At 49.7% G+C, this 14373-nt stretch overlaps 1 long non-coding RNA gene across 1 annotated transcript in view; it reads left to right on the forward strand.

The window, feature by feature from the left end:
* The window catches only part of LOC113219762, a 33826-nt gene extending 26483 nt beyond the window's left edge, over positions 1–7343 (forward strand). The window contains exon 2 of the long non-coding RNA XR_003306750.1: positions 3545–7343. This is a non-coding gene — a long non-coding RNA (uncharacterized LOC113219762). The remainder of the gene's footprint in view (positions 1–3544) is intronic.
* The last annotated feature ends 7030 nt before the right edge of the window (positions 7344–14373 follow it).

Below are 14373 nucleotides of genomic sequence, written 5' to 3' on the forward strand. Positions count from 1 at the left end.
GAGTCCAGGCCTCCTCTCTCTGACTAGAAAGACTGTCCTCAGAGTCCGGACCTCCTCTCTGACTGGAAAGACTGTCCTCAGAGTCCAGACCTCCTGTCTCTCACTGGAAAGATTGTCCTGAGAGTCCAAACGTCTCTGTCTCACTGGAAAGACTGTCCTCAGAGTCTGGACCACCTCCTCGCTCTGACTGGAAAGACCGTCCTGAGAGTCCAGGCCTCCTCTCTCTGACTGGAAAGATTGTCCTCAGAGTCCAGGCATCTTCTGTCTGACTGGAAAGACTGTCCTCAGAGTCTGCACCTCCTCTCTCTGACTGGAAAGGTTGTCATTGGAGTCCAGACCTCCTGTCTCTCACTGGAAAGATTGTCCTGGGAGTCCAGACCTCCTGTCTCTGACTGAAAAGATTGTCCTCAGAGTCCAGGCCTCTTCTCTCTGACTGAAAAGACTATCCTCAGAGTCCAGACCTCCTCTCTCTGACTGAAAAGACTGTTCTCAGAGTCCAGGCCTCTTCTCTCTGACTGGAAAGACTGTCCCCAAGTGACTCTCCCGCCTTGGGCTCCCAAAGTGTTGGGATTACGTGTGTGAGCCACCACCCAATTTTTTATTTTTGTTTTTAGAGACAGGGTCTTGCTCTGTCACCCAAGTTAGAGCGCAGTGGCTCGCTGCAGCCTCAACTCCTGAGCTCAAGTGATCCTCCCACCCTGGCTTCTTGAGTAGCTGGGACTACAGGCATGTGCCACCACCACCACCTCCTCTAACTGGAAAAAATTGTCCCTGAAGTCCAGGCCTTCTCTCTCTGACTGGAAAGATTGTCCCTGAAGTCAGAGCCTCCTCTTTCTGACTGGGAGGATTTTCTTCTCCATCTGAGGGTCCTGACTCAGGAGGAAGAGGAAGGGCCCCTTCCTGACCTCCTGGTGCCTGGGGCAGCAGCCTTCATGGGCAGATGCCTTCACCCAGGTGGCTGCCTGGATTCAGAAAATGGAATTCTGTTTGGAAGTCTGGGGCAGGGGCTGCTGAGCAGTGGAAGGTGCGTGTGGTTTGGTTCGGATGTCCCGGGATCTTTCTCTCTCTTCTGAACCATCTTTTCCTATGGGACCGTTTCCGAGCCTGAGAGCGGGCTGGCTGGAGGAGTTGGCAGTTGCGCTTCACTGTGTTCGTGTTTGCCTGAGACCCCTGCCGTGCCCACCCGTGAAAACACACGGCCCTCCCACCGTCCCCAATGACCTTTGCCCTCCCTCTGGGGGTAGTGCTGGGGTTGAAGCCAGGAGCCACCACGAGGCCACTTCCCCGCCTCCCCCACCCCATCTCTAGATGGGCCAGCCCATTGCACACACGTCTGCTGTGCTCACAAAGTTCAAATGTGCTGTGGTCACTATTTCCACGTGGCTATCAGTTTTCAAGATTCCGGGGTCCCCCGCCCCGTCCAGTCTTGGCTGGGAGTTGAGGGAGGGAGGAAACTTTGAGGTTTTGCTTGTCTCTGTGCTGACTTGGGGACACAGCAACTGTACCTTTGGCCCCATCCCAGAGCTGCTAAGTCTGAACTTCTAGGTGTGAGCGTTTTACCAAAAGCTCTCCAGCCGACGCTTCCACAGCGAAGCTGAGACCTGCCACTCTAGCTGACGGGCATGCCCTGCTGGAACTTACCTTTGGGTTAAAGTCTGACAGTCTTGCTTTGTTGCCTAGGCTGGAGTGCACTGGTATGATCTGCAACCTCTGCCTCCCAGGTTCAAGCAACTCTCCTGCCTCAGCCTCCCAGGTAGCTGGGACTACAGGCACGTGCCACCATGCCTAGCTAATTTTTGTATTTTTTTTTTTTTTTAGTAGAATTGGGGTTTCACCAGTGTTGACCAGGTTGATCTTGAACTCCTGACCTCAAGTAATCCACCCACCTCAGCCTCCCAAAGTGCTGGGATTATAGGTGTGAGCCACCACACCCAGCCTAAGAGCATTTTTCCCACACTAAAAGATAACACAGTCCAGCTGGCTTGCTTTTTAAACAGAGCATTACAGGGTCACCTGTTTGGAGGAGGAGGACTGAGGTCAGAGCCGGCTCCTGTCAACTCCAACGGGACATTTCACAGTGGCCACAACAGGCTGACCTCTGTGTCCTGTGTCCTGCTGAATGTGTGTGGAGGCCTCAGAGGGGCTCTTTCCCCTTGCACAGAGAGAGAGCACTGGCTCATGAGTCTTTTTTCTGCACTACCTTACCTGGAACTCAAGTTTCTGGGACTTGCCATGCTGGGGTAGAGGTGACTTTGATCCTCCTGAAAACAGCCCTCATGCCCCCACACCCACATGGAAGAGGAACTGTTCCATGGCGGTCCGTATCCATAGTCACTAGAACTTGGCCTGCTGTGGTGGCTCATGCCTATAACCCCAGCACTTTGGGAGGCTGAGGCGGAGGGATCACTTGAGCCCAGGAGTTTGAGACCATCCTGGGCAACATGGCAAGACCCCATCTCTATAAAAACAACAACAAAATAACAAGAAGTCACTAGATCTTAAAGCACTAGATCTTACACCTGTGATGGGTAATTTCCTTGTCAATTCAGCCAGGCTCTGATACCCATGTTTCGACCAAACGCTCACCTGGGTGCTGCTGTGAGCTGCGTTGTAGATGCGGTCAGCACTGACGATCACAGGCTGTAAGTAAAACGTTCTCCTCTGCGAGGTGGGTGGGCCTCATGCAATCGGTCGAAAGGCCTCAAGAGCAGAACTGAGGTTTCCCTGAAGAAGAAGAAATCCTGCCTGAGGACTGCAGTGTCAGCGCCTCCGGGGAGCTTCCGGCCTGCTGGCCTGCCCTCTGGATTTCAGACGTGCCGAGCCAGCCCCCACAATCACGTAAGCCGATTCCTTGAAATAAACTTAATCTATATCTCCTTCTGGTTCTGATTCTCTGGCAGATCCTCTCCCTAACCGGTGCCCGGGACGGGGGAGGAGCTGGCGCTACTTCATTGCTTCCCTTTCACACAGACGTGCTGACTTTTTAGCCACTGTCCTTTTCAAATTTTCTCTCTTCCAGGGAAGGGCTGACTTTTTTTTCTCCTTGTCAACTAGCCCCTTTGGGATCTGTTACTAGTCTCAGCCTTGTCCTCCATCCCCTCTTTTTCATTATTTTTATTTTCATTTTGTAGAGACAGTTGCTGAAGGTGGGGTCTGGCTGTGTTGACCAGGCTGGTTTTGAACTTCTGGCCTCAAGTGATCCTCCCGCCTTGGCCTCTAAAGTTGCTGGGATTACAGGTGTGAGCCACCACCCAATTTTTATTTTTAGAGACGGGGTCTCATCCTGTCACCCAGACTGGTGCAATCATGGCTCCCTGCAGCCTCAACTCCTGGGCTCAAGCAGTCCTCCTGCCCTGGCCTCTCCAGTAGCTAGGACTACAGGCACGCATACCACCTTGCCTGGCTAATTTTTTAATTTTTTTTTGTAGAGATGGAGTCTTGCTGTGTTGCCTAGGCTGGTCTTGAACTCCCGGCCTGAAGTGATCCTCCCGCCTCAGCCTCCTGCATCCTTTCTTTCCTCCCCACATTTCCTTCTTATCAACAGGTGCTGGGGAGAGGCAGGACAGGCCTGTCCCCCGAGTCCCCTCCGGATGCCGTGGACCGGCCAGCTGTGAGTGTTTCTTTGGCAGTGTCTTAGCTGGTTGTTGTGAGCAATAGTAAGGAAGCAATCAGCAAGTATACTGCCCTAGAAGTGCTACACATTGTGGGGCCTGAGAGGGAAGATGAGGCGAGAGATGCCCAGACCAGTGGGAGACGCCAGGACTTCGGAAGCTCTTCTGCGCCACGGTGGGTGGTGAGGGCGGCTGGGAAAGTGAGCTCCAGGGCCCTGGGAGCAGCCTGCTCGTGGGTGCGGAAGGAAAAAGGCACAGGGGCTTGGTGTGGGCGGCTTTTGGCTGGGAGAAGTTTGCACGTAGGGAGAATAGTAGCCAGTGTTTGCAGAGCACTTACTATGCAGGAAGGCCTGTCCTAAGCATTCTAAGTGTATTACATCATGAACAAGTGTCTGTGATTAGCCCCGTCTTGCAGAGAAGGAAACAGAAGTACAAACAGAAAATGTAACTAAGCATGCACTTAATAAAAAGGCACCAGGTTTTGAACCCAATCAATCTGGCTCAAGAATCTGCGCCCAGCCACTGGCTCCTGTTCTTAGAGATGAACATGGTGTCCTGGAGCCTGCTCCACATTGTGACTTGATCATGAGTGTACGTGCTTCCTGTCCCCAGAGGACAGATTTCCAGTGCAATCATAGAAAGTGCCTGTGTGGGCTTCAGGAGATGTGTCTGCCTTGGGGAGAATTTTCCTTTTCAGCTAGAGCCAGGCCCAGGATGTTGACGTCAGTGAGACGCTGGTGACGTTCTCTGATCCAGCGGCTGATAAGAAAAGTTTCTCCAAGACAGCTCAGTCTTGAAGTCCCACTGGCTTCACCTACAGATGCCAACTTTGAGGCCAGTTTACTGTGAGGCCAGCTGGACTGATTGCCATGGCAACAGGAATTGGACCCAAGTCACCGGAGGATGGAGAGGGAAGACACAGCGGTGGCTTCCCCAGGTCTTGGACCACAAGGCACAGCCGTGGCCTCCAGAAAGCCTGAAGGAACCCGTTAGTGGGTCCTGCACTCCGACACAGCTCACGCAATCAGCCTCTGGTCCTCGCCCTCCTCCCATTGGTGTCGTTGTACTCTCTGACAGTGACATTGAGCAGTGAGTGCTCCAGATCTCGTTCTACTGATTTTTCCCACTGTTCTCCAGTCTAGCGCTTTCCAAAATTCATCCAAACTTAAGAGGTGACGCCAAATGTCAGTGGCTTATACCTCAGACCCCATGGACTAAGACAAGCCTCTGGGGTCCATGTGGCACCAAGGATGGGGTCTTCTAGTACCTTTCACACAGGCCAGGGATAGCACCTGCTGTGACCCCCACCCCCAGCCTCTGCTTCTTCTCCCATTCCCCTTCCAGCCACTGCCCTGGGCACCTCCCCTGCTCCCGCCCCCCTGCCTGGGCCCATCTTTCTGCCTCACCGATTGCGGGGCTCCCTAGCGCTGGAGGGGAAGGGAGCCTGCTTCCATTCTCACCACTCTGAAAGTCAGAGGCCCCGCAGAGAGGTTTTCTGGGATTTGGAGCCTAACCTTGGTCTTGACACAGTCCGGCTGAGAAGGCCATCCCCCAGTTAAGCCAGCCCTCCCTCCCTCTGGAGAGGAAACAGGCAGCTAGATGCTTCAGCAAACGGGAATTGTTCTTTTTTTCCTCAAATAGACTGGAGTGCAGAGGACTTGCTTCAGAGAGAGCCCCTTTGTAACGCACATTGCATGGGCCGTGCCCCATGCCCACTCGGCCACAAACTCCCCTCAGCTGCCCAGCCCCGTGGAGCCAGGCGTGGGCTGAAGTGGAGCCAATGAAATGCTTGGAATGCCAGCCGCAGCGACAGGCCAGCACTCATGGCTCTCGGGAGTTCTGACCGAAGCAGCACTGAGGACCGCTTCAGAGCAGAAGTCTACACCATTTTCTCCAGTTTTAGGCAGAAGTAAAGAATGTCTCTGCCTTCTCCCAACCAGCAATTGATTCAGAGTCCTGAGCTTTTAAATTAAAAGGACCCCTCTGTTGCTTTGTGCAGTAGCCAGCCTATTCATTTGAGTTCAGGTGAAATCATTTTCAAGTAAACTCTTCCTATCCAGCTTTGCTTTTAGTTATGCTGACATAAAAACAATAAAAATTGTCCTTCTCAGTGTTCACCTGTAAAAGTTCCTGGATAATTAGTAAGGAAACAGAAACAGCAGACAGTTGTTGCTTCAGATAAAAATGATGTGTGGGCTGGGCATGGTGGTGCTTGCCTGTAATCCCAGCACTTTGGGAGGCCGAGGTGGGTGGATCCCTTGAGCTCGGGAGTTTCAGACCAGCCTGGCCAATATCTCTACAAAAAATACAAAAATTAGCCAGGCATAGTGGCAGGCAACTGTAGTTCCAGCTACTCAGGAGGATGAGGTCGGGGGATGGCTTGAGCCCAGGAGGCACAGACTGAAGTGAGCTGAGATTGCGCCACTGAACTCCAGCCTAGGCGACAGAGCCAGACCCTGTCTCAAGAAAAAAACAAAACAAAAAAAACAAACAAACAAAGTAATGTCTTTGTGGTCATTTGATTAACTTCTGCATTCTTTTTTTTTTTATATGGCCAGTGGTACTATCTCAGCTCGCTGCAACCTCTGTCTCAAGGGTTCAAACGATTCTCCTGCCTCAGCCTCCCGAGTAGCTGGGATTACAGACGCCCACTACCATGCCTGGCTAATTTTTGTATTTTTAGTAGAGACGGGGTTTTGCCATGTTGACCAGGCTGGTCTCCAACTCCTGACCTCGGGTGATCCGCCCTCCTCGGCCTCCCAAAGCACTGGTATTACAGGAATGAGACACTGCACTCGGCCTACTTCTGCATTCCTTAGAGTACATCCTAGCTAGGATATATTCAGCTGTCTTTAGAGCTAACAGCAGAAGAAAGGTACTTGGATACATATGTGGCTGTTTATCTTTCTAGAAATTCTAGAAGATGAGAGGGGCAGTGGTGGCTCCAAGGGAGTGATTTTAGGATGGACTGGGACAGAGAGGGGCTACTTACACATACACACACAGAGGCCATTGATGTAGGGAGTTCAAGGTCCAGGAGGCGGACGGTCCAGGCCTGTGGCAGAGTGCACTCCTGCTTTGGGGAATGGATGGGTAGATGCTTGCCTGTCGTTGGAGGGTAGAGAGAGGGATGAATAATTTCATGGTTGGACTTGAGTTTGGAAGCAAGTGGAATTAGATACAAATTCTATGTTTTTGGGGAAAGTATTTGATCTTCTTGGCTGTGAGGCAAAGCGAGATTTAAAAATATTTTTGGCTTAAAATATATATATGCATGTATATTTAATACCATCTATGGATTGTGCCAATATCTGTTTCATAGTTTTGATATTGTGTAGTCATACAAGGAGTTACCACTGAACGAAACTGGGGGAAGGGTACACAGAATCTCTGGCCTTTGTTGTTGTTGCGATTTCCTGTAAATCTATGATTATTTTAAAATAAAAAAGTTAAAGCATACATATTTACATTTGATTAAATGCAGTGTGATATCCTGGGTTGGATTTTGGAACAAAAAAAAAGGCATGAGTGGAAAAGCTGGTAAAATCCAAAAAAGCCTTTAGTTAAAAGTAATACCAGTGTTAATTTCTTCGTTTTGACAAATGTGCCACGGCTGTGTAAGATGCGAACGTTAGAGGGAACTGGGCGAAGAAATTGAGGGAACTCTCTGTACTACTCTTTGCAGCTTTTCCGTAAATCTAAAATTATTCCAAAATAAAAGTCTATTAAAAACTAAGTATACACGCACACATTTATATTTGAACACATCTAGGCAGCCAATGCCCTTAAAGAAGACACTCTTTTCAAACGGTGCCTCTGGGATGGGTGAATAACTAAGGGCCCCTTTGACAGCTGTGCTGCAGGTTATGTGACTCCCTAATGTGGCTGTCTGGGCTGAGGGAACCCTAGACAGCTTTAAAACCAAATAGAGCTGGGCACGGTGGCTCACGCCTGTCATCCCAGCACTTTGGGAGGTCGAGGTAGGCAGATCACCTGAGGTAAGGAGTTCAAGACCAGCCTGGCCAACATGGTGAAACCCCGCCTCTACTAAAAATACAAAAATTAGCTGGGTGTGGTGGCGGGCGCCTGTAATCCCAGCTACTTGGGAGGCTGAGGCAGGAGAATCGTTTGAATCCAGGAGGCGGAGGTTGCAGTGAGCCGAGATAGTGCCATTGCACCCCACCCTGGGCGATGAGAGCAAAACTCTGTCTCAAAAAGAACAAACAAACAAAAAAAGGAACACTGGTCACATGTCAGAAAGAGTTAATTGTAATACAACTCCATTTTCCAGGCTAGAAACTGAGGCACAGTTGGGAGCTGATGCAATTAGATTGTAATTTCCTGGAATATTTAAAACCAAATTATTTTCTGTTTTCCAAACGTATGCTTGCAACATACAAAATACAAATTGTAGTAGCTGTGATACATTAAAAAAAAAAAAAAACGGAAATGACCTTTGGTACTCTTCTTAGCACTCCTCAGGATCCGTGGTTAAAATTGGTGGGTGGGGTGGGGTTCCAGGCAAAATGCCAAGTATTAATTCAGCACTTACCCTGTGCCTTGCATTTGGCAGGATGCTTCCAGGGATGCTCAGGACTAGTAATCAGGGGGTTTTGCTGCCCAGCTTCCATTCCTCTCCTAGTAGCACCTGATACACTGTCAGGTACAGTTCAGGTACAGTTCAGGGAAGGGATGCCTGCCCTTCCATGGTCAAGATGACCCCAACTTCGTGATGGTATGTGAGTCATCAAGAGCTTAGCGTGCAGAGGAAACATGCTCACAGCTCACTGGCCCCATTGAGAGCTTGCTATATGTATGTATGTTTGAGATAGAGTTTCGCTGGAGTGCAGTGGTGCAGTCTCGGCTCACTGCAACCTCTGCCTCCCAGATTCAAGTGATTCTCATGCCTCAGCCTCCTAAGTAGCTGGGATTGCAGACATGCGCCACCACACCCAGCTAATGTTTTGTACTTTTAGTAGATCTTGAATTCCTGACCTCAAGTGATAATATTTTTTTGAGACAGAGTCTCCGTCACCCAGGCTGGAGTAGAGTGGCATGATCTAGGCTCACTGCAATCTTCACCTCCTGGATTCAAGTGATTCTCCTGCCTCAGCCTCCCAAGTAGCCGGGATTACAATCACACCCCACCATGCCTGACTAATTTTTGTAGCTTTGTTAGTAGTAGAGACAGGGTTTCAGCATGTTGCCAAGGCTGGTCTCGAACTCGTGGCCTCAAGTGATCCGCCTGGCCTGGCCTTCCAAAGTGCTGGGATTACAGGTGTGAGCCACTGCGCTGGGTTGAAACTCAATGATACACCTCCCATGTGGAGAAGGGAGCGGGGAGGAGTGGGAGGAGGAGGGGAAGGGGGGAGGAGGAAGACAAGAAGGAGAAATGGACTCTCACTCTTCATCCCAAGTGCCCCTCATTGTGTTCATCATCCCCCAAGGCGGAGAATTACCTGAGGCCACTGTGGACCAGCCTCTTCCTCCTCTGTTGGAACTGAAAACATCAGAGTAAACTACCACATATGAAGGCCTCTGGACTCCAGTCGAGAAGTGCTTTGTGTACTCCCGAGTATTTCTGCAGCAGTGGTGCAGGCTGGTGCCACCTCTCCCCTGCCAGGACCCTTGATGCTGCATCATTGCAAAACAAAGCATGTCTCAGTCTAATTTTCTTTTCCTTTTTTTTTTTCCTGAGACAGGGTCTTGCTCTGCTGCCCAGGCTGAAGTGCAGTGTGCGATCATGGCTCACTGCAGCCTTGACCTCTTGGGCTCAGGCGAGCCTCCCACCTCAGCCTCCTAAGTAGCTGGGACTACAGGTGTGCACCGTCACACTTGGCAAATGTTTACATTTTTTCTAAAGACCAGGGGGAGCTCATTATGTTGCCCAGGCTGGTCTCGAACTCCTGGACCCAAGCAATCCTCTTGCCTCAACTTCCCAAAGTGCTGAGATTACAGGTGGGAGCCACCACACCTGGCTCTAATTTTCATAACTGACTGAAATCACAGCTGAACGCACAGCTGAAATCACAGCTGTCTGTCTTTAAATTGGTAACCTTGAGGGGGTTGTTTTTCTGCCTAGAGTCACTCCTGAAATGAATCTGGTTAGGAGAGGAGAGATGAGAAGAAATGATAAACAATGTGGCAGCCTCATGGACTCTCCCTGTGTCTGCTCTTGGAAGTTTCCACCCCGCTCAGATCAGACCAGGCAGCCCTCCTGATGACTCAGTGGCTCCTGGTGACGTCACTGTGCCCTGGACACCCTTCGGCCTGCCTGTTCCTCTCTTTGCTGTCCCCCAGCAGCAGAGCTGGCTTCGTGGGTGTGCAGCCTGGGTGGCCACACAGGGCCCGGTGCCTAAGGGGTCCATGTTTGGGGTGTGGCTATGTTGAAATATGTGAGGATTTTTGGATGAGGGTCCTGTGAACGGAGGAGCTGTTTCAGTGGCCTTCCACAGGGCTCGGCTGCAGGCGACAGGGATCCTACCATCCTGCACCAACCCGGATGGGATCAGGACTTGGTACCCACTTCCCAAGAGGGTCGGGGTGAGTAGGGCTGAGTGAGATCAGAATCCTCCCTCTCACCAAACCCAGGGCTGCCCGGGGACACACACACACATAGAGATCCCCAGGCCCTGTGTACGGGCTGCCTCTGGTCCCCGTCAGAAGCTCCTACAGGTAGTTCCTCAGGATGCAGGAAGGGATCTTACTGGTTGGTGAGTTGCAACCATTTGCAACCTCCGCCTCCCAGGTTCAAGTGATTCTCCTGCCTCAGCCTCCCAAGTAGCTGGGAACACAGGTGTGGCCCACCACACCCGGCTAATTTTTGTATTTTTAGTAGAGACGAGGTTTCACCATGTTGGCCAGGCTGGTCTCAAACTCCTGACCTTAAGTAATCCACCTGCCTCGGCCTCCCAAAGTGCTGGGATTACAGGCGTGAGCCACTGCCCGCAGACCCCCAGGCTTCTCTGCTTGGCTTGGAGATGCTGTCTTCTTGTGTCTCCACTGGTCTTCCCTGGGTTCTTATCTGTGTCCCTGTTTCCTCTTTTTTTTTTTTTTTTTTTTTTTTTTGAGACAGGGTCTTACTCTGTTGCCCAGGCTAGAGTGCAGTGGCATGACCTGGACTCACTGCAGCCTCAACATCCCGGGTTCAATTGACCCCCTACTTCACCCCGAGTATCTGAGGCTATAGGGCATGCACCACCAGGCCTGGCTTTTTTTTTTTTTTTTTTTTTTTTTTTTTTTTTTATTAGAGTTGAGGTTTCACCATGTTGCCCAGGCTGGTCTTGAACTCCTGAACTCAAGCTATCTGCCTGCCTTGGCCTCCCAAAGTGCTAGGATGACAGGTGTGGGCCACCGCACCAGGCCCATGTTTCCTCTTAAGGACACAACCATGCCGGATTAGGGTGCACCCTAACAATCTCACTTTAACTTAGTTGCCTTTTAAAGACCCTCTCTCCAAATACAGTCACATCCTGTGGTATTGGAGGCTAAGGTCTCAAAATATGAATCAGGGGCTGGGCATGGTGGCTCACACCTGTCATTCCAGCACCTTGGGTGGCCGAGACCAGCCTGGGCAACATAGTGAGATTCCATCTCTACAAAAAATTTTTAAAAAGCATGGCTGGGCACGGTGGCTCATGCCTGTAACCCCAGAACTTTGGGAGGCCAAGGCAGGCAGATAGCTGAGTTCAGGAGTTCAAGACCTTTGGGAGGCAGAGGGCGGGGCAGATCACCTGAGGTCAGGAGTTCAAGACCAGCCTGGTCAGCATGGTGAAACCCCATCTCTACCAAAAATACAAAAATTAGCCAGGTGTGGGCTGGCTACAAAAGTAGCCAGGGAGACAGAGTGAGACTCCATCTAAAAAAAAAAAAAAAAAAAAATGCTGGAATTATAGGCATGAGCCATTGCACCCGGTCCATTTTAACCACTTTAAAGTATACAATTCAGTGGTGTTGATGGCATTCGCAATATTGTGTAACCATTACCACTATCTATTTCCAGAACATTTCCATCACCTCCAACAGAAATCCCATATTCCTTAAGCAATAACTCCCCATGGCCTCCTCCCCCCAGCCCCTAGTAACCCTGATTCTACTTTCTGTCCCCATGAATTTACCTATTCTGGATGTTTCATATAAGTGGAATCCTACAATGTTTGTTCTTTTTGTGTCTGGCTTATTTCTCTCAATATAATGTCGTTGGGGTTCGTCCATCTTATAGCATGTGTCAGAATTTCATGCCTTCTTATGGCCACAAAATATTCCATTGTGTGGATGGTCCACCTTTTGTTTATTATTCATCTGTTCATGGACACCTGGCTGTTTCCACCTCTTGGCTATGGTGAAAAGCGCTGCTATGAGTAAGCAGTGGCTCTTAATACTGGTTGGGAGGAAAGATAACAGGAATGAGCATCTCCCCTCCCCAGAAGCCCTTCAGAATCTTCCAGAGGATGTGAGATTTCTTTTGCTTTGTAAAAGTGGACTGAACGCACATCGGCTAAACTAGGCTGAAAACTCTGACTTTAAAGAAATGGGATTAAAAGGAAACTTTCAATAAGTACTGTATATCAGTTATGCACAAAACATTGTTACATATTACATAATGTATTCAACAGGAACATCTTACCTAAACGTTGAGCTAGGCCAGGCACGGTGGCTCTTGCCTGCAATCAGTACTTCGGGAAGCCAAGGCGGGAGGATCACTTGAGCCCAGGAGTTTGAGACCAGCTTGTGCAACATAGTGAGACCCCCTCTCTACAGATAATTTAAAACATTAGCCGGGCGCAGTGGCTCACACCTCTAATCCTAGCACTTTGGGAGGCTGAGGCAGGAGGATCACTTGAATTCAGGAGTTCAAGGCCAGCCTGGCCAACATGGTGAAACCCCCATCTCTACTAAAAATACAAAAATTAGCTGGGCATGGTGGTGGACACCTGTAATCCCAGCTACTAGGGAGGCTGAGGCAGGAGAATTGCTTAAACCCAGGAGGTGAAGTTGCAGTGAGCCGAGATCGCGCCATTGTACTCCTGCCTGGGTGACAAGAGTGAAACCCCATCTCAAAAAAAAAAAAAAAATTAGCCAAGTTTGGTGGCACATGCCTATAGTTCCAGCTACTCAGGAGACTGAGGTGGGAGAATTGCTTGAGCCTGGGCAGTCAAGGCTGCAGTGAACCATGGTTGTGCCACTGCACTCCAGTCTGGGTGACAGAGTGAGAGCCTGTCTCTTAAACAAAAAAAAAAAAAAAAAAAAAAAAAAAAAAATTGAGCTGGTAGAATATGTTCTGTGTATTGTTGGCTTATTGGCTGTCCCTGTAGAATGCATGCTTGCTAAGGGCAGGCATCTGGTCTATATTTTGCAGTGTCTGCCACACACAGTAGGCCCTCAATCAATCTTTGTGGAACACATAGTGGGAATATGGAGCAGCCAGATGACACAGAAGTGCAGTGGGCCCTTGGCTGCCTTTCTAAGGCAGGTTTTCAGCTGGCGGTTCAGCACCTGCAGGGCAACCAGGCAGTTCTTTTTTTTACTGACTTCTCATAGCAATTGCCCATTTCCTTTATTCATGAATAAAGATGGGCAATAAGTTTCAGGAGGGTGTTTTGTTTTGTTTGCATTGTTTTGAGACAGGGTCTTGCTCTGTTGTCCAGGCTGGAGTGCAATGGTGCGATCATAGTTCTCTGCAGCCTCAAACTCCTGGGCTCAGGGGATCCTCCTGCCTCAGCCTCCCAAAGTGCTGGGACCACAGGTGTGAGCCACCATGCCTGGCCTTTGGGAGGTTTTTGTTGTTTGTTATAGTAGTATGTGTGATTCTGTTAACAATAGATGTTGCAGATATTTTTATATGTTGGAGTTGTTGCAAAATATCATTAATTCTCCTCACTACTTTTTAAATTATAGTTATTTGACCGGTTGTTATTAGATATTATTTAATGCGCTAATACTCTCATTGGCACGTTACTACTATCTACTATGACATACTACTACTGTCATATCTACCACACTATACCAAATTTGGCTTTATCAAGTATTTCAATCATTGTATTTCACTATGATTGGTTAGCTTTGTAGTCCCATGTAATTTATGCCTTTATCCTGAGAATCCAGAGAGTTCACTAGACTGGCAAAGGGGTTTGTGGTGTAACCAAGGTTATGGGCCTGCTCCAAAGGCTTGCCTAGCTTCCCCGTGCACAGTCAACCCCATGACGCACATTGTCCTGGCCCCACATTCACACCCAGTCTGCACGTCACGACCGGTTTATACCAGTAGTGCTGCCTTCTCACCACCAGGAGGCACTGCTTCACCCGAGTCACAGAAAGTCCTGGGCAGGTTAGGGCTTCCTCCTTCCGGTCTTCATCCTAACCAGGGCTAGCATCAGAATCCTCTGGGAGACTTTTTTTTCCTTGCTTCCATCCCTCCTTCCTTTTTCTCACTCTTTTGTTCTGTCGCCCAGCCAGCAGGCTGCAGTGCAGTGGCACGATAACTCATTGCAACCTCCGCTTCCTGGGTTCAAGCGATTCTTCTGCCTCAGCCTCCAGAGTAGCTGGGACTACAGGTGCGTGCCACCACCTGCTAATTTTTGTATTTTTAGTAGAGACAGAGTTTCACCATGTTGGCCAGGCTGGTCTTGAACTCCTGACCTCCAGTGATCCTCCTACCTCAGCTTCCCAAAGTGCTGAGATTATTGGCATGAGCCACTATGCTCAGCCACTCCTTTCTTCCTTCCTTCCTTCCTTCCTTCCTTCCTTCCTTCCTTCCTTCCTT

This window comes from Piliocolobus tephrosceles, chromosome 1 (assembly GCF_002776525.5).
Source record: "Piliocolobus tephrosceles isolate RC106 chromosome 1, ASM277652v3, whole genome shotgun sequence".
Taxonomy (NCBI): domain Eukaryota; kingdom Metazoa; phylum Chordata; class Mammalia; order Primates; family Cercopithecidae; genus Piliocolobus; species Piliocolobus tephrosceles.